Here is a 27,720-nt window from a genome sequence, read left to right on the forward strand (position 1 = left end):
TAAAAAATTCTTGAAATGACAAAATTATTATAAAGATGAAGAACAGATACATGATGGCAAAGAAACAGAACTGAGGAATGAGTATGATAATAAAAAAGGAGTTACATTAAGAATTTTCTTTGTAATGATGAAACAGTTTTGTATCTTTATTGCAATGTCACAAAATATACACATGGGATCAAGTCACAGAGAATTAAATAGACGCACAAAAATGAGTACAAGTAAAAACTGTTGAGAACTGAATAAGGTCTGTAGTTCAGTTAACAGTGTTATACCAATGTCAACGTTTTTTGTCATGGTTTTGACCTGCAATATCATAAGACATCACGCTACAGAGAATCTGGGTGAAGGGTTTATGGAACACTACGAACTACATTTGCAACTTCTGTGAGTCTCTAATAATTTCAAAATAAAAATTTAGGAAAAATAAAAGTCTAATTATACACTTTCTTTCAACTGTTTAATGACAAAAGAAGAGAATAATATTATCTGCCAATAGGTAATATTATTATTATAAGACAATAGATTATTAAATTACATTTGACTGAATTCCTCCTCAAATTTTACCAGTGAATCATAAAGCAATGCCAAAGAATGCTCAAACTACCGCACAACTGCACTCATCTCACATACTAGTAAAGTGATGCTTAAAATTCTCCAAGCCAGGCTTCAGCAATACGTGAACCATGAACCTCCAGATGTTCAAGCCGGTTTTAGAAAAGGCTGAGGAACCAGAGATCAAAATGCCAACATCAGCTGGATCATGGAAAAAGCAAAAGAGTTCCAGAAAAAACATCTATTTCTGCTTTATTGACTATGCCAAAGCCTCAGACTGTGTGGATCACAATAAACTGTGGAAAATTCTGAAAGAGACGGAAATACCAGGCCACCTGACCTGCCTCTTGAGAAACCTGTATGCAGGTCAGGAAGCAACAGACTGGACACGGAACAACAGACTGGTTCCAAATAGGAAAAGGAGTACATCAAGGCTGTATACTGTCACCCTGCTTATTTAACTTATATGTAGAGTACATCATGAGAAATGCTGGGCTGGAGGAAGCACAAGCTGGAATCAAAGACTGTCAGGAGAAATATCAATAACCTCAGATATGCAAATGATACCACTCTTAAGGTAAAAAGTGAAGAGGAACTAAAGAGCCTCTTGATGAAAGTGAAAGACAAGAGTGAAAATGTTGGCTTAAAGCTCCACATTCAGAAGACTAAGATCATGACATCAGGTCCCAACACTTCGTGACAAATAGATGGGGAAACAGTGGAAACAGTGTCAGACTTTATTTTTCTGGGCTCCAAAATCACTGCAGATGGTGACTGAAGCCATGAAATTAAAAGATGCTTACTCCTTGGAAGGAAAGTTATGACCAACCTAGACAGCATATTAAAAAGCAGAGACATTACTTTGCCAACAAAGGTCCGTCTAGTCAAGGCTATGGTTTTTCCTGTGGTCATGTATGGATGTGAGAGTTGGACTGTGAAGAAAGCTGAGTGCCAAAGAATTGATACTTTTGAACTGTGGTGTTGGAGAAGACTCTTGAGAGTCCCTTGGACTGCAAGGAGATCCAACCAGTCCATCCTAAAGGAGATCAGTCCTGGGTGTTCATTGGAAGGACTGATGTTGAAGCTGAAACTTCAATACTTGGGCCACCTGATGCGAACAGCTGACTCATTTGAGAAGACCCTGATGCTGGGAAAGATTGAGGGCAGGAGGAGAAGGGGACGACAGAGGATGAGATGGTTGGATGGCATCACCAAATCAATGGACATGGGTTTGGGTGGACTCCGGGAGTTGGTGATGGACAGGGAGGCCTGGCGTGCTGCAGTTCATGGGGTCGCAAAGAGTCAGACATGACTGAGCGACTAAACAGAACACTGGACTCTTTATTTCTTACTGTCTGATACCAAGGTGTTACTATTCTAAATAGGACTAGCGACAAAGTGTAAAAGAAGCTGAAGGTCTATGCATGATGAAGTCATTACTCATGTTGTCATCAAATGAAAAATAGGTGACTACAATTATTTAGGTGTATAAAATTTGGTAGAAGCTACTATTTTAACTATAAAGAGGAGCAGTAAAAAGGATAATCCCAAAGAATAGCTTAATATTATTTCTTTAGAGTTTATACATCCTACATTATTGGTTTATGGTAGATCCTCCTCTAAACTTACATTTTGCTCAGGAGAATAAACCTAATTTTCAATTTCAGAGCTTCAAGTAATAACTGGTCTAATTTAAATTGCCTAATAAAACTAAAACCAATCCACTCCTGTAACTAGCTGCCTCTAACCCTGCTTTACATCACCATTATTTCTTGATTGGATATCTATGCGAGCTTTCTTCTCATCTCCAACACTTACCCCCATTTTAATGTAAGTGAAAGTATTAGTCACTCAGTCCTGTCCAACTCTTTGCAACTCCTTGAACTGCAGGCTTCCCACTCCTTCACTATTTCTTGGAGCTTGCTCAAACGTACGTCAACTGAGTTGGTGATGCCTCCAACCATCATCCTCTGTTGCCCTCTTCTCCTCCTGCCCTCAATCTTTCCCAGAATCAAGGTCTTTTCCAATCAGTTAGGTCTATGCATTGCATGGCCAAAGTATTGGAGCTTCAGCATTAGTCCTTCCACTGAATATTCAGGTTTGATTTTCTTTAGGATTGACTGGTTTGATCTCTGGCAGTCCAAGGGACTCTCAAGAGTCTTCACAATTTGAAAGCATCAATTCTTCAGCACTCAGCCTTTTTTCAGGTCCAAATATCACATGTGTACATGACTACTGGAAAAACCATAGCTTTGACTATATGATCTTTGTCTAGGTTTGTCAAGGCTTTCCTTTTAATTTCATTGCTACAGTCACTGTCCACAGTGATTATAGAGCGCAATAAAATAAAACTTTCCACTGTTTCCACTATTTCCCCATTATTTATATTTAAACTAATTACTGGTAAGGAATTCTTTCATCTTGCTATTTGTTTTCCATATGTCTTACAGTTTTTTTGTCTCTCATTCTCTATATTACTATCTACTTTTGTGCTTGGTTGATTTTGGGGGTTAGAGAGAGAGAGTGCTAAGTTGTGTCTGACTCTTGCGATCCCATAAACTATATAGTCGACCATGTTCCTCTGTCCATGGGATTCTCCAGGCAAGAATACTGAAGGGGGTTGCCATTTCCTTCTCCAGGGGAACTTCATGACCCAAGAATTGAACCCAGGTCTCCTGCAGTGCAGGAAGATGCTTTATGGACTGAGCTACGCGGGAAGCCTTAAGGGGTAGGGAAACATTTAAATTCCTTTCTTATTTCATTTCTTGTATATTCACAAGTATTTTCTTTGCAGGTATCACAGAGATTGCTTTTAATGTGCTAAAGGTGTAAAAATCTAGTCTGTTACTTAAATAACATACCAACATCTTTGCTCCTTTACTGTTGCACCCCCACCCTTTTCAGTTGTTGATGTCACAGAGTTATGTCTTTTAATGCTGTGTCCAAAATCTTCAAGATGATCCAAAGAAATGAAAAGATACTCCATGCTTTTGGATTGGAAGCATCAATATTGTTAAAGTGACTTCCCAAAACAATGTACAGATTATAAGATCTCTATCAAATTACATATTACATTTTTCACAAAACTAAAGCAAATAATGTTAAAATTTATAGGGAACCATAAAAGATCCAGAATTGCCAAAGCCATCTTGAGAGTTAAAAGAACAGAGCTGGAAGCACAACCCTATCAGACTTCAGACAATACTACAAAGTGACAGTAATCAAAACAGTGTGGTATCGTCACCAAAACAGACATGGATCAATGGAACAGAACAGAGCGTCCAGAAACAAACTCACACATCTCTTTGACAAAGGTGGCAAGAATATATACTGGAGAAATGACAGTCTCTCCAGTCAGTGGTGCTGAGAAAGCTGGACAGCTGCATGTAAATCAATGAAGTTAGAACACATCCTCACCATACACAAAAATAAACTCAAAATTGCTTAAGATTTTTATATTAAGACCTAACACCATAAAACTCCTAGAAGAAAACATAGGCAAAACATTCTATCACATAAATCGTAGCAGTGTTTTCTTAGCTCATTCTCCCAAGGCAAAAGAAATAAAGCCAAAATAAGCAAATGGGACCTAATCAAATTTATAAGCTTTTGCAGCAACAAAACAAAAAGACAACTTATGGAGTGGGAAAAATATTGCAAATGACAATGGCTTAGTTTCCAAACACAATGACAAAAAAAAAAAAAAAAAAAAACCACCACCACCACCACAACCCAATCAAAAAGTGGGCAGAAGACCTAAATAGACATTTCTCCAAAGAAGACATACAGATGGCCAATAGGCATATAAGTTGCTCAACATCACTAATTATTAGACAAATACAAATCAAAATTACAATGAGGTACCACCTTATACCAGTCAGAATGTCCATCATCAAAAAACTCTACAAGTAAATGCTGGAGAGGGTATGGAGAAAAGAGAACACTCCTACATTGTGGGTGGGAATGTAAATTGGTGCAATAATTATGCTGAACAGTATGTTCACTTCAGTTCAGTTTCCTCGCTCAGTTGTGTCTGACTCTTTGCGAACCCATGAATTGCAGCACGCCAGGCCTCTCTGTCCATCACCAGATCCCGGAGTTTACCCAAACTCATGTCCACCAAGTCGGTGATGCCATCTAGCCATCTCATCCTCTGTTGTCCCCTCCTCCTCCTGCCCCCAATCCCTCCCAGTATCAGAGTCTTTTCCAATGAGTCAACTCTTTGCATGAGGTGGCCAAAGTATTGGAGTCTCAGCTTTAGCATCAGTCCTTCCAATGAACACCCAGGGCTGATCTCCTTTAGAATGGACTGGCAGGATCTCCTTGCAGTCCAAGGGACTCTCAAGAGTCTTCTCCAACACCACAGTTCAAAGGCATCAATTTTTTTCTTCATAGTCCAACTCTCACATCCATACATGACTGCTGAAAAAACCATAGCCTTGACTAGATGGACCTTTGCTGGCAAAGCAATGTCTCTGGTTTTTAATATGCTGTCTAGGTTAATCATAATTTTCCTTCCAAGGAGTAAGCATCTTTTAATTTCATGGCTGCAATCATCATCTGCAGTGATTTTGGAGCCCCCAAAAATAAAGTCTGACACTGTTTCCACTGTTTCCCCATCTATTTCCCATGAAGTGATGGGACCAGATGCCATGATCATAGTTTTCTGAATGTTGAGCTTTAAGTCAACTTTTTCACTCTCTTCTTTCACTTTCATCAAGAGGTTTTTTAGTTCCTTTTCACTTTCTGCCATAAGGGTGGTGTCATCTGCATATCTGAGGTTATTGATATTTCTCCCAGCAATCTTGATTCCAGCTTGTGTGTTTTCCAGCCCAGCGTTTGCAGGGTGACAATATGCAGCCTTGACATACTCCTTTTCCTATTAGCAACCAGTCTGTTGTTCCATGTCCAGTTCTAACTGTTTCTTCCTGAACTGCATATAGGTTTCTCAAGAGGCAGGTCACGTGGTCTGGTATTCCCATCTCTTTCAGAATTTTCCACAGTTTATTGTGATCCACACAGTCAAAGGCTTTGGCATAGTCAATAAAGCAGAAATAGATATTTTTGTGGAACTCTCTTGCTTTTTGATGATCCAGTGGATGCTGGCAATTTGATCTCTGGTTCTTCTGCCTTTTCTAAAACCAGCGTGAACATCAGGAAGTTCACGGTTCATGTATTGCTTAAGCCTGGCTTGGAGAATCAGGTTGCTTAGGTTTTATAAAAAAAGATCCCACTGACCTTTACCAATAACTCTACAGACATGCTCCTTGACATTAATCCATTTTGTTTTTACCCAGCTTTGTATAACACTTACTGCTTCAAAAAGCTGAGAGAGGAGTTTCTACCCCTAAAGATTCAAGTAGGTTGCCCAGGGAATTTTTTTTTTCCAGTGGACATCCATCTACTTTGTTCATGTCTTCCTGGCTACTACATACTTTGCATCATGGTAGCTGACACACCTGTCCAACAGTAGTATAGTATTAGTGCTTAACCAGTTCCCCATTCATCGTGTAATTAGGACAATGAGTACAATCTTCCATTAGCTTCATTATTTAGCTGGCTGCATCAGAGCAAATGTCTTTCCTCATCTCCTGAATCAAGCACATCTTTTTTGGCCTTTTTGAGTTAGGAATCTTTCATGTTGTTTGATACTAACCAGTCTTAGACTGGTACTCAGTTTATAACTTTCCTAAGTATTTTGTTTTTTAGGTACTAATTTTCACTTTTTTTAACCTAGGAATGTAAGTGTATCTCAGGAAATACTGATGAATGCTACTGAAATATACATATCAAAAAACAGTTAAAAAATTCTTTGCAAGAAATAAAAGTTTAGGTTTTTCTTCTTTTAATCAGTGGATAACATATAAGCATAAAACATTCACGGAATTTTTTTGTTTTTTTCATTCTTTAATTTTAAAAGTTTATATGACTATTTAGGAAACCACAAGGATCTCCCAAATAGATCACAGGAACAGTGTACTATTTTGGAATACCCTCAGAAAGGTCTCTAAAGTGTCAGCTGGTCAGACAAAAACTTTTCGTTATTTTTTAGTAACAGGAAGAAAGAGAAACAACTTGTCTCTTTTTTTTTCCCTTATGCTTTATGATTTGTGATCTCTTTTTCTATCTACTAAGAAGCCCCCTAGGGCTTCAGAGCTTGTTTACTTACTATGATGAAAGTCCACTGGCCTCCTGAGGCCTGTTTTATTCCATTCTCCTGTTTTCCCCTCATGATCCTCAAATATTTTTTACCTTACACTTAGCATGGTGAGAGATGCTGTCTATACCGGATTTCTCCATCTTCTCCATCTTCTGTGGCCTCTTATGTGTTTTATCAGCTTTGATGTAGACAGAACAATAATCAAGTCAATTTTCTCAGTAGCTCACAAAATGTGGTTCCACAACTGGTAACAGGAACATCACCTGGGACTTTATCAGAAATGAAATTCTCAAATTTGTTCCCAGACCTATTATGAAATGAGAAATCTGGGGCTGAGCTGCAGCAATCTTAATCACTTCCAGGTGTTGAATGGCTTTGGGCACTAGTGACTTGGAGTTTTCAAGGTCCATGTAACTCTGTATAGACTGATCTATCCATAATTCCATTTCATTACTAGTATTTAAATTTGTATTTTTTATGTTGAGAAATAGTCTATACAAGGTTGGCATCATAGTTCTGCGGCATCTTACTTGAAGCTGTATTCGATACTTCACTGCACTGTCAAAGTACTCCCAAAGCAATTGTTCTGAACAAGAATCCTTTTCGAGCTTTATTCTTCCCCTCACCCCACCCTCCCACCCAACTCTTAACTGTTGTCTTGGTTCTCCTCTCCAATGTATTATGATAATTTATAAAAGGTACTCTGAATCAAGGTGGCCTTTGACAGCATGGCATATCAAATAAAGCACTTTACTGTAATCCCCACAATAATCCTATGAATCAAGTAATACTTTTATTTCAAATTTTACAGAGAAGAAAACTGGGACTTAGGAAGGTTAATTTGCAAAGGTCACACTACAGAACCAAGAATTCAACTCTAGGCTCTGGTGAACACAGAGCTGATAAGGACAGCTGACATTACCATCAATTTGAGTTTTCAAGTTCTCATTCTCCTTGACTTTGTCTGAATTTTCATTTATCTTAAATATGATACATAAGTGCCCTTTCCTGGACATCTTGCTTAAAGTTATGATTTCAATAGTGGCCTCAGATATTTCTTTTATCACATCATGAATGATTTAGAAAAAGTTCTGGCATCTTCATCTTCACTTCTGCCTTTGCTTTTCTGGTTTCATTTCAGATAAAAACCATTAACTCCCTTATTTCAAATGTTCGCTATTTCCATATTCAATTAGACTTACAATCTGTGTTGCTTAATTTTTTAGACATGCCAAAACGTTTGACTGTGTGTATCACAATAAACTGTGGAAAATTCTGAAAGAGATGAGAATACCAGACCACTTGACCTGCCTATTGAGAAATCTGTACACAGGTCAGGAAGCAACACTAAGAACTGGACACAGAGCAACAGACTGGTTCCAAGTAGGAAAAGGAGTACATCAAGGCTATATATTGTCATCCTGCTTATTTAACTTATATGCACAGCACGTCATGTGAAATGCTGGGCTGGATGTAGCACAAGATGGAATCAAGATTGCTGGGAGAAATATCAATAACCCTGGATATACAGATGGCACCACTCTTACAGAAGAAAGTGAAGAACTTAAGAGCCTCTTGATGAAAGTGAAAGACAAGAGTGAAAAAGTTGGCTTAAAGCTCAACATTCAGAAAACTAAGATCATGGCATCTGGTCCCATCACTTCATGGCAAATAGATGGGGAACAGTGGAAACAGTGGCTGACTTTATTTTTGGGGGCTCCAAAATCACTGCAGATGGTGACTGTAGCCATGAAATTAAAAGACTCATACTCCTTAGAAGGAAAGTTATGACCAACCTAGACAGCATATTAAAAAGCAGAGACATTACTTAGCCAACAAAGGTCCATCTAGTCAAGGCTATGGTTTTTCCAGTGGTCATATATGGATGTGAGAGTTGGACTGTGAAGAAAGCTGAGCGCCAAAGAATTGATACTTTTGAACTGTGGTGTTGGAGAAGACTCTTGAGAGTCCCTTTGATGGCAAGGAGATACAACCAGTCCATCCTAAAGCAGATGAGTCCTTAGTGTTCTTTGGAAGGACTGATGCTGAGGCTGAGACTCCAATACTTTGGCCACCTGATGCAAAGAGCTGACTCATTTGGAAAGACCCTGATGCTGGAAAAGATTGAGGGCAAGAGGAGAAGGGGACAACAGAAGATGAGATGGTTGGATGGCATCACCGACTCGATGGACATGAGTTTGGGTAAGCTCCAGGAGTTGGTGAGGGACATGGAGGCCTGGCGTGCTGTGGTCCATGGGGTTGCAAAGAGTTGACACTACTGAGCAACTGAACTGAAACTGGAATTCAGTAGCTGCAACTTTGAAATGAGTAGGGACAGTATTCCAAATCACAGCAAAATTAAAGAGAAATGGAAGATGTCTGGAGTACTGGTAAATATTAATAAAACAAGAAAAACTGTAGATTTTGACAAGTAAATGTAAAATTCATTTCAGATACTCCTTTTAATCCTACAAGTCTTAATTGAAGGCAGTATAAATATCAAATATGCTGGCCTAATTCTGGAATGGAGAATGTATTACTAATCTTTTTTTAATGTGTTAATAATAAACTATCAATCCAAAGTTATAAAAAGTAGTAGTTAATAATCTTTTTGTAAAGATAATTGACTTTACCTTCTCTTACATCACTAGACTTAGAGCTGTATATGCCATCTGATTAAAATTATTTTTAAATTAAAAAAAAACTTTTATCTTTTGTTAATCTTGGGATCTCTGTGTTAAAAGAAATAAATTTCGTAATAAATTATCTATATTTTAAGCAGTTTGAATTTCCACTGCTGGATACTACCATGGTAATATTTTACTACATGTGTTTTACTTGAAGTATAAATCATTTGTATTTATATATGTATATTTATACTTACATATAAACTATATTTTATATATTTATATCCAGTATATATTCCTATACATATATGAATATATAATTATATGTGTAATATTTCTGTAATTTACTATTCTTTTACACTTGGCAGGCTTTTTTGAGGGTCATGGCATGTAATTGGGCTTTTCTGGTTGCTCAGTGGTAAAAAATCCAGACACATTGCAGGAGACAAAGAAGACATGGGTTGGATCCCTGAGTCAGGAAGATTCTCTAGAGATGGAAATGGCAACCAGCTCCAGAATTCTTGCTGGGAAAATCCCATGGACAGAGAGATCCCTGGTGGGACACAGTCCACAGGGTCACAGAGAGTCAGAAATGATTGAGCCAATGAGCACGCATGCATGCACATATGTGATTCCTCAATATTTTAAAATTTAGCTAAGTACTTGATTTAACCTAACTGGTCTACTTTTTTTAACAGCTAGTTTTCCTGTGGACATTCTCCACTGACTAACATTCATTCATTCATCACATATTTTCTTAAAAACCAATTATATGCCAATATTGCAGTACTTAATCTGGATACAAACATAATATGATTTCTGAGTCTTTCTTTCAAGGAGCCCATGGTCTAGTGGAGTAAACGTAAGTAAACAGTTATTTATATCACTGTGTGCTAATCAGGTTCCCTGAAAGGGGAAGATAGCACTTCAGGGACACAGAACCCTCAGATTTTGCCCAGAATAAGAGTGCATAGGGGTGTTAGAGAAAGTATTCCAGAGGAAATAATATCTCAACCAAGAGGTAAGTTTGGAGTGAGTCAGGGTATAGACAACTTTTGATTCTTCCAGGCATTATATTAAAGAGAAAAAGTCAGTGGGCTTAAGTGGGAAACTAGTCACTTAGAATATTTCCTTTAAATGATGTTAGGGAGTTTGGGAATGACAATTTTGGGGATGAAACTGATGGGTTTTTACATGAAAGTGGAATTCTCTAGCGGCTCAGAAGGTAAAGAATCTGCTTGCAACGCAGGAGACCTGGGTTTGATCCCTGGGTCAAAAAACGCCCTGGAGAAGGGAATGCCCACCTATTGCAGTTTGCTAAGAAAGCCTTCTTAAGTGAATAATGCAAAGAAATAGAGGAAAACACCCTCAAGAAAACTGGAGGTATCAAGGGAACATTTCATGCAAGTAAGGGCACAATAAAGGACAGAAACAGCAAAGACCTAACAGAAGAGGAAGAGATTAAGAAGAGCTGTCAAGAATACACAGAAGAACTATACAAAAGAGGTCTTAAGTTCAGCTCAGTCGCTCAGTTGTGTCCGATTCTCTGCGACCCCATGAACTGCAGCATGCCAGGCCTCTCTGTCCATCACCAACTCCGGGAATTCACTCAAACTCATGTCAATCGAGTTGGTGATGCCATCCAGCCATCTCATCCTCTGTTGTCCCCTTCTCCTCCTGCCCCCAATCCCTCCCAGCATCAGGGTCTTTTCCAATGCATCAACTCTTCACATGAGGTGGCCAAAGTATTGGAGTTTCAGCTTTAGCATCAGTCCTTCCAATGAACACCCAGGACTGATCTCCTTTAGAATGGACTGGTTGGATCTCCTTGCAGTCCAAGGGACTCTCAAGAGTCTTCTCCAACACCACAGTTCAAAAGCATCAATTCTTCAGCGCTCAGCTTTCATCACAGTCCAACTCTCACACCCATATATGACTACTGGAAAAACCATAGCCTTGACTAGATGGACCTTTGCTGGCAAAGTAATGTCTCTGGTTTTTGATATGCTATTTAAGTTGGTCATAACTTTCCTTCCAAGGAGTAAGCATCTTTTAATTTCATGGCTGGCTGCAATCACCATCTGCAGTGATTTTGGAACCCCCAAAAATAAAGTCTGACACTGTTTCTACTGTTTCCTCAACTATTTGCCATGAAGTGATGGGACCAGATGCCATGATCTTCGTTTTCTGAATGCTGAGCTTTAAGCCAACTTTTTCACTTTTGTCTTTCACTTTCATCAAGAGGCTTTTTAGTTCCTCTTCACTTTCTGCCTAAGGGTGGTGTCATCTGAGGTTATTGATATTTCTCCCAGCAATCTGATTGCAGCTTGTACTTCCTCCAGCCCAGCGTTTCTCATGATGTACTCTGCATATACGTTAAACAAGCAGGGTAACAACATACAGCCTTGGCGTACTCCTTTTCCTATTTGGAACCAGTCTGTTGTTCCGTGCCCAGTTCTAACTGTTGCTTCCTGACCTGCATATAGGTTTCTCAAGAGGCATGGTGTAGTCACTCACTCACAGTCAGACATTCTGGAGTGTAAAGTCAAGTGAGCCTTAGGAAGCATTATTACGAACAAAGCTAGTGGAGGATATGGCATTCCAGATGAGCTACTTAAAATCCTAAAAGACAATGCTGTTAAAGGTGCTGCACTCAATATATCAGTAAATTCGGAAAACTCACAGGACTGGAAAACAGGAGTGGCCACAGTTCATTTTAATTCGAAAGAAGCATAGTACCAAAGAATGTATAAACTACTGTACAATTGTGCTCATTTTGCATACTAGCAAGGTAATGCTCAAGATGCTTCAAGTTAAAGCTTCAACAATAGGAGAACCAAGAACTTCCAGATGTACAAGCTGGGTGTACAAAAGGCAGAGGAACCAGAGATCAATATGCAAACATTCGTTGGATCATGGAAAAAGCAAGGGAATTTCAGACAAACATCTACTTCTGCTTCATTTAATACACTAAAGCCTTTGACTGTGTGGATCACAACAAACTGGAAAATTCTTAGATATGGGAATACCAGACTGCCTTACCTGTCTCCTGAGAATCCTGTATGTGAGTCAAGAAATGGCAGTTAAAACCTTAGGTGAAACACCTGGTTGAAAACTGGGACAGGAGTTTGACAGGCTGTACATTGTCACCCTGTTTATTTAACTTACATACAGAGTACATAATAGGAAATGCCAGGCTGGATGAATCACAAGCTGGATTTAAAACTGCCTGGAGAAATATCAACCACCTCAGATAGGCAGATGATGGTGGTGGTTTAGCCACTAAATTGTGTCCGACTCTTGTGACCGCATGGACTATATAGCCTGCCAGGCTCCTCTGTCCATGGGATTTTCCAGGCAAGAATACTGGAGTGGATTGCCATTTCCTTCTCCAGGGGATCTTCCAGACCCAGGAATTGAACCCAGGTCTCCTGCATTGCAGGCAGATTCTTTACTGACTGAGCTACAAGGGAAGCCCCCATTATTCTAAATGGCAGAAAGGGAAGAGGAACTAAAGAGCCTCTTCATGAGGGTTGAAGAGGTGCGTGAAAAAGCTGGCTAGAACTCAACCTTCAAAAAACTAAGATCATGGCATCTGATCCCATCTCTTCACAGCAAAAAGAAGGGGGAAAAGAGAGAGATTTTATTTTCCTGGGCTCTAAGAACACTGCAACCAAGAAATTAAAAGACATCTGCTCCTTGGAAGAAAAGCAATGACAAACCTAAACAGCTTATTAAAAAGCAAAGACATTAATTTGCCAACAAAGGTCCATATAGTCAAATCTATGGTTTTTCCAGTAGACATATATAGCTGTGAGAGTTGGACCATGAAGAAGGCTGGGTGCCAAAGAATTGATGCTGTGGTGTTGTAGAAGACTCTTGAGAGTCCCTTGGACTGCAAGGAGATCCAACCAGTCCATCCTAAAGGAAATCAACCCTGCATGTTCATTACAAGGACTGATGCTGAAGCTAAAGCTCCAGTACTTTGGCCACCTGATGCGAAGAGTCAACTGATTAGAAAAGACCCTGATTCTGGGAAAGATTGAAGGCAGGAAGAAAAGGGGATTACAGAGGACGAGATGGTTGGATGGTATTACTATCTCAATGGACCTGAGTTTAAGAAAGCTCTGGGAGATGGTGAAGGACAGGGAAGCCTAGTATGCTAAAGTTCATTGGGATGCAAAGAGTTGGACATGACTGAGTGATTGAACAACAACAAAAACTTTATGGCATTTAATTTTACAATATCTGCCTGGATATGATGCTAACAGCACAGGCAAAAGGAAAAAAAGATATATTTGGCTTCATGAAAAATTTAAAGTTTGTTTATTAAAAGAAATTATTAACAGTGTAAAGGTAACCCACAGAATGGGAGAAAATATTTGCAAATTATTTTGCAAATACATATAAGACTACATATAAGACTCTTAAAACTCAGCAACAAAAAAATAACCTAATTCAAAAATGGGCAAAGGATCTGAATGAACATTTCTCCAGGAAAGATATACAAATAAGCTCACTGAAGATGCTCAGTACCTCTAATATTAGGAGAATTCAAATCTAGACTATAATGAGATACCATACCCATTAGGTTGACTGCTCTATTAAAAACAAAAACAATAAAACAGAAAACAAGTGTTTAAGACAACGTGGAGATATGGGAGCCCTTACTACTGCTAGTTGAAAATGTAAAATGGTACTGCAGGCAGTGGAAAATAGTATGGCAGTTCCTCCAGTTACCATATGGTGTAGTATTACTGGGTATATATAAAGAACTGGGTATATATATAGGAAAAGAACACATTCTTGTTTACAGTAGCATTATTCACAACTGATGAAACATGGAAGCTGCCCACGTGTCCAATGATAGATAAATGGATAATCAAAATATGGTATATACATACAACAGAATGAGTTCAAGTGTTAGTTGCTCAGCTATGTCCAACTCTTTGCAACTCCAGGACTGTAGCTTGCCAGGCTCCTAGTCCATGGAATTCTCCAGGCAAGAATACAGGGGTGGGCAGCCATTCCCTTCTCCAGGGGATCTTCCAAATTTAGAGATTGATTAAATCTCAAAAAGGAAGGAAAATCTTATAACTTTTACATATAGATATTTATAAAAATAAAATTTAGAATGTATTTAATATTAAAATGATATTAATACCTTCACTTTATCCCTAAAGTGAGCACAGCATGTCATGTCACTACGAGTAACCCAGGAGTCCTAAAGAAAGAGAGGGAGATAAGTAACAGCAGTTATAAGAGTACCATCACGTGTTTATTCACTTTCAGCTTATTTTAACACAATGTAGGTATTTGGGCCCAGTTGGATGGAATTAATAAATTCAGTTGAGTTGGTGAACTAAGGCGCTGTTATGATGTTTTAAATGAAAGAAAAATGATTCAGGTGTTTTCCAATAAATTGCAGATCTTTCCTGGAAGGAAAACTGGCTGCCTGTTAAAAGCATGCTGCCTAGCAAAAATAAAACAAACAACCCCAAACAAAAATACTTTATAGAGAAAAGAAATTGCTTTTTGAAAGAAACTTGTACTATGGAGAGAGCACTTGTTTTCAAAACATTGAAAACAATGTTTTCATCTCTGATTTTGTGGTCAAAAATGCTGTATTATGTTTAAAAACTGTAGTGTATATAAAAATTAAGTAGAAAATAATATTGTGTATAAAATGTGTATTACATATAAAAATTTGTATTATGTATAAAAATTCTCATACATGTGCACTTAAAAGCACTTATAAAGAGGACTTCCTTACAGTTGTACAAAGAGTATGAGTCAGTTTTATAACCATTTGTTAAAAACACCACTTTCCAATGAGTTTGCAAAAACAACTAATTTACATTAGAAAAAATAAAATTTATTAATAAAATTTCCACAAAACATTCTGTAAAACTGGAAGATGACTGAAAATTAAAAGCATACAAATGATCATTATTTTCTTGAATAACCTTTTGGCGGGGAGCAAAACTCTAAAGTTTCAGCCGAGAAGCATATTTATGACAAGAACTCTTGGTGCATTAAAAAAAAAAGTAATACTATTCTACTTCCGATAAGGGCTGAAGAAAACACTAAAAATAATAGTACTATCAACTTCCTCTAATTTAGGTACAAGTTAAAAAATACAAATTCTACAACTGTTTATCTAATGTCCAACTCTGGCTGACATTTACCAAAGTAGAGTAAGAATGAACAAAAGATTAAAACTTTGCCTCTCTTCAGTTAGAGAAATGTTTTTGATAAGATAAACAGTAAAATAATATAAAACAAAGGCATTTTAGAAGAAATCTGTGGGTGGTTTCCATGTTTTGTTAATGTTCTTTGAGATGAAACTTAGGTATTAATAAGAATAAATTTAAGCTATTTTTCAATCAGCTAGAATTAATTTTCACATCTCTTTCCACTTGAAGTATTTATACCAAGGTAAAGATTAAAACAGAGTTCAAAGAAATGTTGAAGGTGGAGGAAATAAGCAATAAAATAGGTATAAATTCCATGTTAACAGATAAGCAAACACATTTTTAGTATTCCTAAAAGGATCAGACTGAAAATGTTATCTATGAAATTATGCAGATTTAGTAAGTCAAGTTGGGAAACAGTTTCTGCTAAGATGTTTCCTAGATTTCCCCAGAGCTGAAGCATAACTCCACATAAAATAACAGTCTTTTGTGATTTCTAGATATTCTTGTCCATAGTAAACAAACTGGTAGTTGCTGACGATTTTATCTTTTTTCCCTCCTCATTTGTTCCCAGAGAATAAGATGAATCCAAGTTTTAATAATATTTAATCATATGATGACATGCTGCTTTCTTCACTAATATTAAAAGGAAGAAAAATATTTTATAATGTTTAATTACTCAAAAACAACCATATGGAAATGTTTGCAATTCTCCAGAAAAGCCATTCTATATCTCAACTTTTGAGTTTTCAATACTGCATAGCAGTGTACCTGGAACCACATATATATAGGGAGACATGCCCTAACACAAATACATGTATATCTATGCATAGATATATGTGCACAGATACTATACATACATATTTTAGTAAATGTATTTGTTTGTAAAGTATCTTTTACAATCCTGACATCAAATAAGCCCACTGAGTTGTTTCAGGGAACACAGTAGATCAACAGTCACAAAATAAGTAAACAACTGGGAAAATCATAGGTTTAATAACATAACATCTTCAGGGGAAAAACAGGCTTTTATAAGTTACTACAGTGCTTTGTGATTATTAACCATGGAGCATCCCTTGTGAATGATGAGAAGTATAAACTTTGCACTAGTGTAAAACTGAATAAAAAAGAAGTAATATTGGGAGGACTTCTTTAAAACACATTATCTAAAAATATGTCTGCAAACAATCTAGAAACTCTTTCAGCTTTTGGAATGTACTATATCACTTTACTGGCACTGATTTACATTATAACTGTATCTTTCAGTGACTCTGCCTGCAGTGCCTGAGACTGGAGTGCTATCCCTAAGTTAGGAAGATCCCCTGGAGAAGGAAATGGCAACCCATGCCAGTATTCCTGCCTGGAAAATCCCATGGACAGAGGAGCCTGGTGGGGTTACAGACCATGGGGTCGCAAAAGTCGGACACAATTTAGCAACTAAACAACAATCACAACCACCAACAGTAGTTTTTATTCTCTGAGCACATAGAATTTGACTAGCAATGTGCTAAATAGGAGGAGGAATTAAACTTGTGAATAAAAGCTAATTTTTTTTTTTTTTTGGAAAGAGTAAAGTATCAAACATGGGACTCAAGATTTAAGAAAGACCTGGGTACTAAAGCCAGTAAGTAAAGAGAGAACACACATAAGCTAGTTTTATCTGAAAAGCTCTGAACCTTGTATAAAGAAGCACTGCAGTTTTTTGAAAGATCAATCACTCCAGGGCATATGTTCACTTGAGAAAAATGATGAATAGAATCCTCCCCACTATTAATGTATTTTTTCCTTTGACATGCTCACACAGTTGAATTTATGTAAATATGATATGCTACAACCCCAGTGAATTAATTAGCAAATGTTAATTAATAATGTTAATTATTTTAGAAGGAAAAACTGAAAATAACATTGCCTTAGAGAGAAAACATTCGAGAATTTCTAGAAATTACTCATGTGAACACAAATTCTTAGAATTTTCTCTAAAAACTTAAAGAACAGTATAATTCTAATGAGACTTTCACTTATGCAGGAATTAAAAGGAGACTAAATTCCTACAATTTGAGTACTAGGGCCAAAGAAATTATGCTTTCTAATTGAAGCTCCAATAATTTGGCCACCTGATGTGAAGAGCTGACTCACTGGAAATGGTGATGCTGGGAAAGACTGAAGGCAAAAGCAAAAGGGAGCAGCAAAGGATGAGATTGTTAGACAGCATCGCTGACTCAATGCACATGAATTTAAGCAAACTCTGGGACACACGGGAAGACAGAGGAGCCTGGTGTATTGCAGTCCAGTCCATGGGGTCACAAAGAGTTGGACATGACTTAGCAACTGAACAACAACAATGAGCACCCCATCCCAAGAGCATGTTTAAGTAACTTTGTGGTAACGGCTAAAAATTTGAGTTTAAACATTTTTACTGTAATAAGATCTTAAAATAGTTGTTTTTTAAATTTTTTATGGGAGGGAATGTTAAAAAAATTTGTTTGGTTGGTTTTTTTGTTTTAAAAAGACAGAACTTTTTCTTATACAACATTATATAATACAGAAGAAAGCATTATCTTTTTCATATTCTAAACTAGGGGAATGTGCAAAAAAAACTTGTTATTCTTTATATTGCAAAATAACCATTCATCATAATGACTTTAAGGCAAGAGAATATTCAAACTATCTTCATAAAAGTTATAGCCTCACTTTTTAAAAAAAGATCACTAAATACAATGCCATCATTTTCTCAAAGGAAAAAGTGAGACACAACTTTACTCCTAGATTCAGTTGCAAGCAAATTTAGGTTAAGAACTAGGGTTCAATACATCTGTCCTTTACTGCAAATCTTCCTAACCCCAAGGTTAACGGTCTGTCTGTAAGACAACGAATGAATGACCAATTATGAGCAAATGGGTTCAAATATTGTTGTTGTTTATTTGCTAAGTCCTCTTGACTCTTTCGGAGAAGGCAATGGCAACCCACTCCAGTACTATTGCCTGGAAAATCCCATGGTGGACGGGGGAGCCTGGTAGGCTGCAGTCCATGGGGTCGCGAAGAGTCAGACAGGACTGAGCAACTTCACTTTCACTTTGCACTTTCATTCATTGGAGAAGGAAATGGCAACCCACTCCAGTGTTCTTGCCTGGAGAATCCCAGGGACGGCGGAGCCTGATAGGCTGCTGTCTATGGGGTCGCACAGAGTCAGACATGACTGAAGCGACTTAGCAGCAGCAACTTAGCAGCTTGACTCTTTTGAAACCCCGTGGACTGTAGCCCACCAGGATCCTTTAATCCAAGGGATTTCCCAGGCAAGAATACTGGAGTGCCACTTTATTCTCCAGGGGATCTTCCCGACCCAGGGATCAAACCTGTGTCTCCTTTGGCAGGCGTGTTCTTTCCCACTGAGCGCAAGGAAGCCTAGGTTCAAATATACTGTCTCCTATACTGATATTATTATTTATACAACTTTTCTCCTGTATACACCATTCTCTTTCTGAGAAAACACTATTCCTTAACTACAGATGTAAGGAAAACAATAAAATTCATCCTCATTGAAACAAAAAGTGCCCAACAACCATAAACTAAAGGACCAGTCACATTAACCGGCTACAGGGAGAACTCAGTAGTCTGGTTGAAAAACACTTAAATACATCCTGACCAATCCATTTCCTAATTCTTCAATAAGACAGAGCTAGCTCCTGATACCCAGATTATTCCTTAAAAAGGCAGCAGGTAAACAGACATGGAATCTCCAACACTGGATTTATGGTACAATCTACCTGTTAACTTAAAAAACAGCTTTTCTAAGTAAACACAAGACAGTACACAGGGGAAAGTCTTTTCTCCCCTAGAAGGTAGACCAGACTGCATAACAATGAGTCAAGCTTAATGAAAAGTGTAGGCTCAGAATCACAGGCTTCCCCTTTAAGCAAGCTGACTGAGTATACCACTTTACCTTGACTTCCTTGGAAATGCCACAGAAGAAACAATAATACAAAGGACATTATCTATGCCATCTGGAAAGCAAAAAAGCTGAGATGACCAAAATGTTAAAGAATTTCTATAGGGTATAAAGCACATGAACTAAAAATCCACTAGGATAGAGGGCATTTACAACCCAGTATTAGTAAAAGAAAACTTAAAAAAAATAAGTTTGCTCAGCAGAACTCCAGAATAACTGTAAGATCTAAAGTAGCAGCAGGACAGGGAACTCCCTGGCAGTCCAGTGGTTAGGACTCTGTGCTGTTACTGCTGGGGGTCAGGTTTGATCCCTGGATGGGGAACTAAAATCCCACAAGCAATGCTGCCGAATATAAATAAAGGAGCAGCAGGACACAGATTACAACGACAAGGAAAGTGAATGGTGGTAAAGAAGTATACCAATATCCAACTTTGAATACTCAGAAGCTCCATTTATATCAATTGAAGGCAACACTTACAGTTCTCTAGGTAAAATGAGAACTGCATGAGAAAATACAAGGAATAGGTACTAAGATCTGAGAAGGGGAGATGGTACCCTAGATAACTTTCTGGCCCTCTTACAGGAAGAGATCTCACTCTCAAATGCAAGGTTTTATTTACTCTAACCAGCCTCCAAATGCCCCAACTGTTCCCATCTTCCAGTATTAATTGCTTTGAGTAAACTCCTATCTCACTATAAGTTGGCTAGTATAACCAACAGGTTATTGTGGTATTAGATTGTGCAAAAGTGCAAAAGTAACTGCAGTTTGGACCCTGAATTTTAAATCATTATAACTAGGCTCAAACACATCTTTATTTATTAAAATAGGAACCATTATAACGAACACATTTTTGCCAAAAATAAATGTTTGTTTAACTCTGTAGCATAAAAATCCATTCTTCAGGATACCATGAACTCTTGGTAAGCATTTTTTGCAGCCTGCTGGTTGTGGAGACTTTTTAAAAAGTGGTAGTAAGCTAGAGGTCAGGTGAATATGGAGAATGAGTCAAAATTCTGTAGCCCAATTCATTCAACTTTTGAAGTGTTGGCTGTGAGATAAACAGTCAGGCACTGTCTTGCAGAAAAATTGTGCCCTTTCTGTTGACCAATGCCAGCTATGGGTGTTGCAGCTTTTGGTGCATCTCATTGACTTGCTGAGTATATTTCTCAGATGTCATGGCTTTTCCAGGATTCAGGAAGCTGTTGTGAATCAGACTGGCAGCACAACACCAAACAGTGATCATGACCCTTTTTTTTGGGTGCAAGTTTGGCTTTAGGAAGTTCTTTGGTGCTTCTTCTCAATCCAACCACTGAGCTGGTTGTTCCAAGTTGTTGTATAAAATCCACTTTTCATTGCACATCACAATCCGATGGAGAAATGGTTCACCATTAAGGCACAGAGTAAGAGAAGATGACACTTTAAAACGTTAATTTTTTTCATTTGCGGTCAGCTCGAGGGACCCACTTATCAAGCTTATTCACCTTCCATGATCCTCTCAATTGGTCACTGTCAACTTCCAAAGGCCAACCATTGCTCCTCATCTTCAAGGCTCTTGTCTCCTTTGCAAAACTTCTTTTTTTTTTTTTTTTTATTTTTGAGGACCAGAAGCCTCTGAAGACCTTGTCCCCTTGCAGGTCTGATGAGCTGGAGACTTTCTGCCCCATCCCCTCCTTGCAGAACTTCTTGAGCCACCACTGCAATGCATGTTTGTCAGCAGTTTCTGGGCCAAAGGCACTGTTGATGTTACAAGTTGTCTCCACTGCTTTAGGACCCATTTTGAACTCGAATTTGCTTCTTGTCTAACATCATTTCCATAGTCTAAAATACATTAAACAGCAAGTAATAAGTCATTAGGCTTCTCTGGAAGCTCAGCTGGTAAAGAATCTGCCTGCAATGCAGGAGATCCCGGTTCGAGTCCTCAGTTGGGAAGATCCCCTGGAGAAAGGACAGGCTACCAAACTTCAGTATTCTTGGGTTTCCCCGGGGTTCAATTAGTAAAGACTCCACCAGCAAGGCAGGAGACCTGGGATTGATCCCTGGGTTGGGAAGATTCCCGGAGAAGGGCATGGCAACCCACTCCAGTATTCTTGCCCGGAGAATCCCCATGGACACAGGAGTCTGGTTGGCTACAGTCCATGGGGTCACAAAAAGTTGAACATGACTGAGTGACTAACCACAGTACAGCACAGTAAGTCATTAGCAAGCAACATAAAGCAAGAAATGCACATTAAAATGACATATAACATAACAACATTTAAGAATGTATCCCAATTTGTTGTTGTTTAGTTGCTTAGTCATGTCTGACTCTTTGCAATCCCAAGGACTGCAGCACGCCAGGCTTCCCTGTTCTTCACTATCTCCCTGAGTTTGCTCAAACTCATGTCCATTGAGTCAATGATGCCATCCAACCATCTCATCCTGTCGCCCCCTTCTCCACCTGTCCTCAATCTTTCTCAGGATCAGGGTCTTTTCCGATGAGGTGGCTCTTTACATAAAGATGGCCAAAGTACTAGAGCTTCAGCTTCAGCATCAGTCCTTCTAATGAATATTCAGAGTTGACTTCTGAATCAGTCCTTCTAATGAATATTCAGAGTTGACTTCCTTTAGGATTGACTGACTGGTTTGATCTTCTTGCGGTTCAAGGGACTCTCAAGTATCTTCTCCAACACCACAGTTCAAAAGCATCAATTCTTCAGTGCTCAGCTTTCTTCACAGTCCAACTCTCACATCCATACATGACTATTGGAGAAACCACAGCTTTGACCATACAGATCTTTGTTGGCAAAGTGATGTCTCGGCTTTATAATATGCTGCCTACTTTGGTCATAGCTTTTCTTCCAATAAGCAAGCATCTTTTAATTTCATGGCTGCAGTCACCATCTGCAGTGATTTTGGAGCCCAAGAAAATAAATTCTGTCACTGTTTCCATTGTTTCCCCATCTATTTGTCATGAGGTTATGGGACTGGATGCCATGATCTTAATTTTTTGAATGCTGAGTTTTAAGCCAGCTTTTTCACTCTCCTCTTTCACCTTCATCAGAGGCTCTTTAATTCCTCTTCACTTTCTGCCATTAGGGTGGTGTCATCTGTGTATCTGAAGTTAAATGGCAAATTTCAACAATGTAAAACCACAATTAGTTTTGCACTAACCTAATATTTATGGAGGGTGACTTCTGAGGATAGAAGGCTTGACTTTCCCTGGATCACCTGCTCTGGGTGAAGCCACCTGCCATGTAAGGAAGACAGTCAGGCAACCTGACAAAGACGTCCACATGGTAAGGAACTGAGGAGTCAGTAGTAACTTGCCAACAACATGAGTTAACCAGTTCGGATGAAGATTTTCCACCTCCTTTCAAGCCTTCAGATGACTGCAACTACAGCTAACATCTTAACTATAACCCATAAGAAACCAAGAGCCACAACCATCTATCTAAGCTGTTCCTGAATTCCTGATCCACAGAAACTATGTGGGAAAATAAATATTTTTTTAAGCAATTACTGACTGTAACTATTTTAGAGTTAGTTTGATACATAGCAACAAATAACTAATACACCCTCCTTCAGAATTTATTAAAAACATAAAAGTAATGATAATCCAGTTACTGATACCAAGAATCAGTCATGAATACTGTAAACTTCCTCTTCAAAAAAAAGAAAAACAAAACTACAAAAATGCCAAAAAATCTAGAGGATATGACCAAGGTAAAATTTAGAGAAAACCTTACAATATTTGTGAGATAAAATTTAGCCTTTTTCCCTGGTTTCTGGCACAGAGCTTCAGAAACCCTTGCAATTTTCTAAGTGATGAGAGCACCAGGAGCATTTTTTTGCTTTAATATTTGGTTACTGAAACCAGTTACTAACACAGTGATCCTAAAACTCCAGTGATTTCCTGGGTAATAAGAGTATCTTTTGTTCTAATGAGATGACTCAGTGGGCTCCTGCATGTGTCCTGCATGAGGGCTAGTCAGCAGGAAGACCAATTCAGGATTAGAAGCTTGGGATTTTTGGCCATGCCTCCCTCTTGAGTAGGGAGAAAGGAGTTAATGATTCATCGTGAGAAATGGAGTTAATGGTTCATCATGCCTATGTAATGAAGCCTCCTCCATGAAAACCCCAAAACATACTGGTTTTAGAGAACTTCTGGGTTGGTGAATATGTGAAGACTTGGGGAGTGTAGCAGCCACTCTGAGATGGTGTCAGAGTTCCACTTCCACTTTCTCATACCCTGCTATATGTACCTTTTCCAAATATTTGTTCCTCAACTACATCCTTTCATGAAAAACTGGTTATTTTGTAAGCAAAACATTTTTCTGAATTTTATGAGCGACTTGGGCAAATTAATCAAGCCCAAGGAGGGAGAGTCAAAACCAGACAAAGCATAAGAAACTTACAAAGGTAAAGCTCACACAAAAACCATAGAGAGAAACAAAGACGCTGACCCAAATATTTATTAGAAGGGGACAACAGAGGATGAGATGGCTGGATGGCATCACTGATTCAATGGACGTGAGTCTAAGTGAACTCCGGGAGTTGGTGATGGACAGGGAGGCCTGGCGTGCTGTGATTCATGAGGTCGCAAAGAGTTGGACACGACTGAGGGACTGATCTGATCTGATCTGATGTAAACAAGAGCATCTTTGAGAATGCTAGAAACCTGGTTCTTTAATCTGACATAGGATAGGTACCAAAAATCCATTATAAATAATTTTGCAAATAAAATCATGAACAGTATCTTCATTGTTGTTGTTTATTTGCAAAGTTGTGTCCAACTCTTTTGTGATCTCATGGACTGTAGCCCATCAGGACTCTCTGTTCATAGGATTTCCCAGGCAAAAATACTGGAGTGGGTTGTCATTTCCTTCTCCAGGGGATGTTCCCAACCCAGGGTTCAAACTTGCATTTCCTGCATTGGCAGGCAGATTCTTTCCCATTGTGCCACCACGGAAGCCCAATATATTCACTACTATCACTACCAATATTTAATAGCATTCTATAAAAAACAAGCAACAACAAAAACTCACTAACCCAAGTTTAAGTGGTTCCTATATATGAGTTTAAATATTACCACTCTTTCCAATAAAAGTTAGACTGTAAGATTTCTTTAAACTGAAAAGACTCAATTTAAGTAACCACACTATCAATTTAACCATTGGAACAAAACGTTTATTTACTTTGTTAAATTATGTATGTTTATTGATAGAAATGTACAAATTTGTTAATCAGAGTTTATTGTATAATTAAGCATCTGTAAGTAGCTCTTGCTTCAGTGATTAACGAATGGAATATATTACAACAATATTAAAGTAGTAAACTGTAAAGTTTCATTGTTTAACATTCCACTTATTAAAATTATTTAGTATTATTCTAATATTAGTACAAAATAAATTAGGGAGATAAAACATCTTTAAAATGCAGCTCTTTATTAAAACTAAATAAAAAAGATTAAATGAGATATCATTTTGGGGACACAAAAGTGTTTTGTTTCAGTTGAGCCAAATACTTAGGGTTGGTGAAATTGTGGTTAATGGAACTAACACACAATAATGTTACAAACACACATTACTAGAAGTCACAATTTTACTGTTTTCCATTCAGCAATTCCACTTTAAGAATCTATTCAAAAGAAATAATTACAGATATGCACTGTTCAGTTCAGTTCAGTCAGTTGTGTCCGATTCTTTGTGACCCCATGAATTGCAGCACACCAGGCCTCCCTGTCCATCACCAACTCCCGGAGTTCACCCAAATTCTTGTCCATCGAGTCGGTGATGCCATCCAGCCATCTCATCCTCTGTCGTCCCCTTCTCCTCCTGCCCCCAATTCCTCCCAGCATCAGGGTCTTTTCCAATGACTGAACTCTTTGCATTAGGTGGCCAAAGTATTGGAGTCTCAGCATTAGCATCAGTCCTTCCAAAGAACACCCAGGACTGATCTCCTTTAGAATGGACTGGATCTCCTTGCAGTCCAAGGGACTCTCAAGAGTCTTCTCCAACACCACAGTTCAAAAGTATCAATTCTTCGGCACTCAGTTTTCTTCACAGTCCAGCTTTCACATCCATACATGACCACTGGAAAAACCATAGTCTTGACTAGATGGACCTTTATTGGCAAAGTAATGTCTCTGCTTTTCAATATGTGATCTAGGTTGGTCATAACTTTCCTTCCAAGGAGTAAGCATCTTTTAATTTCATGGCTTCAGTCACCATCTGCAGTGATTTTGGAGCCCAAAAAAATAAAGTCTGACACTGTTTCCACTGTTTCCCCATCTATTTCCTATGAAGTGATGGGACCAGATGCCATGATCTTCATCTTCTGAATGTTGAGCTTTAAGCCAACTTTTTCACTCTCCTCTTTCACTTTCATCAAGAGGCATTTTAGTTCCTCTTCACTTTCTGCCATAAGGGTGGTATCATCTGCATATCTGAGGTTATTGAGATTTCTCTTGGCAATCTTGATTCCAGCTTGTGCTTCTCCAGCCCAGCGTTTGTCATGATGTACTCTGCATAGAAGTTAAATAAACAGGGTGACAATATACAGCCTTGATGTACTCCTTTTCCTATTTGGAACCAGTCTGTTGTTCCATGTCCAGTTCTAACTGTTGCTTCCTGACCTGCATATAGGTTTCTCAAGAGGCAGATCAGGCGGTCTGGTATTCCCATCCCTTTCAGAATTTTCCACAGTTTATTGTGATCCACAAAGTCTAAGGCTTTGGCATAGTCAATAAAGCAGAAATAGATGTTTTTCTGGACCTCTCTTGCTTTTTCCATGATCCAGCAGATGTTGGCAATTTGATCTCTGGTTCCTCTGCCTTTTCTAAAACCAGCTTGAACATCACAAATACTTAGCTAAAATGATGTTTAATATAGCTCTGGCTATGAACAGTAAAATATCCAATAGTAGAAAATTAGCTTTTTTTTTTTTTTTCTTCACAATAGAAACACAATGAGACACAACTGCTCTTCAACTATAGTTCTGATGATTTGGTTTAAGAAACAGCAACAACAACATGCAATTATTTGTTTAAAAAGGATCAAGCCTTTCTGTCTGGATGGAAGGGGCTTGGAGGTTGACACTCTTGTCCTTACAAGAAAAAAGCTGAACAAACTAAAAAAAAACAACTCGCTGTTGATCCATAGGAGAATAAGGTCATAAGACAGTCTCCTTCAAAATTAGAGACACATGTGCAAATATAGAGAATGAAGGCTTACTGGAGCAGAAGGTGGGAAACATAAATTACACTGAAGCCAGATCCAAGGTATGAAAACCTAAAATGTAATTGACAAACTGCTGGAGACTCAATGTAGTTTAAGTTAAAAACTCCAAGAGGACCCAGTCTTAGGGAGGTCTCGAAACTCTCCTGAATTTTATCTCCAAGAACCTTGCTAGGTTCTCAGAGAAGACGAGAGAAAAATCTCCTCCTGCTTCACCAGGTGTAAGGGAAAAGTACCGATATTGAAATACATCCAAGAGCATTCTGTCCTCTTTAACAGGGCTTGCCCCAAAACAAAACTATTTACCAGAGCCTTAATGACCTGAGGGGCAAAAATATAGAACTCTAGAGAAGGCAATGGCAACCCACTCCAGTACTCTTCCCTGGAAAATCCCATGGATGGAGGAGCCTGATAGGCTGCAGTCCACGGGGTCGCTAAGAGTTGGACACGACTGAGCGACTTCACTTTCCCTTTTCCTTTTCATGCATTGGAGAAGGAAATAGCAACCCACTCCAGTGTTCTTGCCTGGAGAATCCCAGGGATGGGGGAGCCTGGTGGACTGCTGTCTATGGGGCACACAGAGTCGGACATGACTGAAGCGACTTAGCAGCAGCAGCAGCCGCTTTTAGTCTTCCTGACTCATCTAAAGAGATTAATGTGTGTTATGTTGGAGGGTGGAGGAAGGGAGCTGAGAGGCACATGTGAAGGTCACATCCTAGGCACACAGACTATCACAAACACACAAAAAAAGTGAGACCAAATTACAGAAATATGAAATGTTTCCCTTCCTGTCACAGAGTACATCAATTGGGAGTGGGTACATTAACAGGGGATTACAATTGAAAGAACTCTCGGACCTTATTTAAGAAACTGCTAAAGAAATTCAAAGAAAAGAGCGGAAATAAAAGGACACAAGAAATTTTAGCTTCTGACATCTACAGGTAAACAATGAACACAGCCTACCTTTGAGATAAAGAACAAAAATGATCACACTAATGACCTATTTACCTCATTTTCTTAAAC

General features: G+C 38.4%; 1 protein-coding gene across 2 annotated transcripts in view; it reads right to left on the reverse strand.

Annotated features, from left to right (window-relative positions):
• Positions 1 to 27,720, reverse strand: part of ORC4 (origin recognition complex subunit 4) — a 94,701-nt gene that overhangs the window by 53,665 nt on the left and 13,316 nt on the right. The window contains exon 2 of one of the 2 annotated variants that reach the window (XM_005905613.3): positions 14,507 to 14,566. The exons of the other annotated variant lie outside the window; for it this stretch is intronic. The gene's annotated coding sequence lies outside the window, so the exon portion shown is untranslated. The remainder of the gene's footprint in view (positions 1 to 14,506; positions 14,567 to 27,720) is intronic. 2 annotated transcript variants of the gene reach the window in all.

The sequence above is a fragment of the Bos mutus genome, chromosome 2, assembly GCF_027580195.1.
Source record: "Bos mutus isolate GX-2022 chromosome 2, NWIPB_WYAK_1.1, whole genome shotgun sequence".
Classification (NCBI taxonomy): Eukaryota; Metazoa; Chordata; class Mammalia; order Artiodactyla; family Bovidae; genus Bos; species Bos mutus.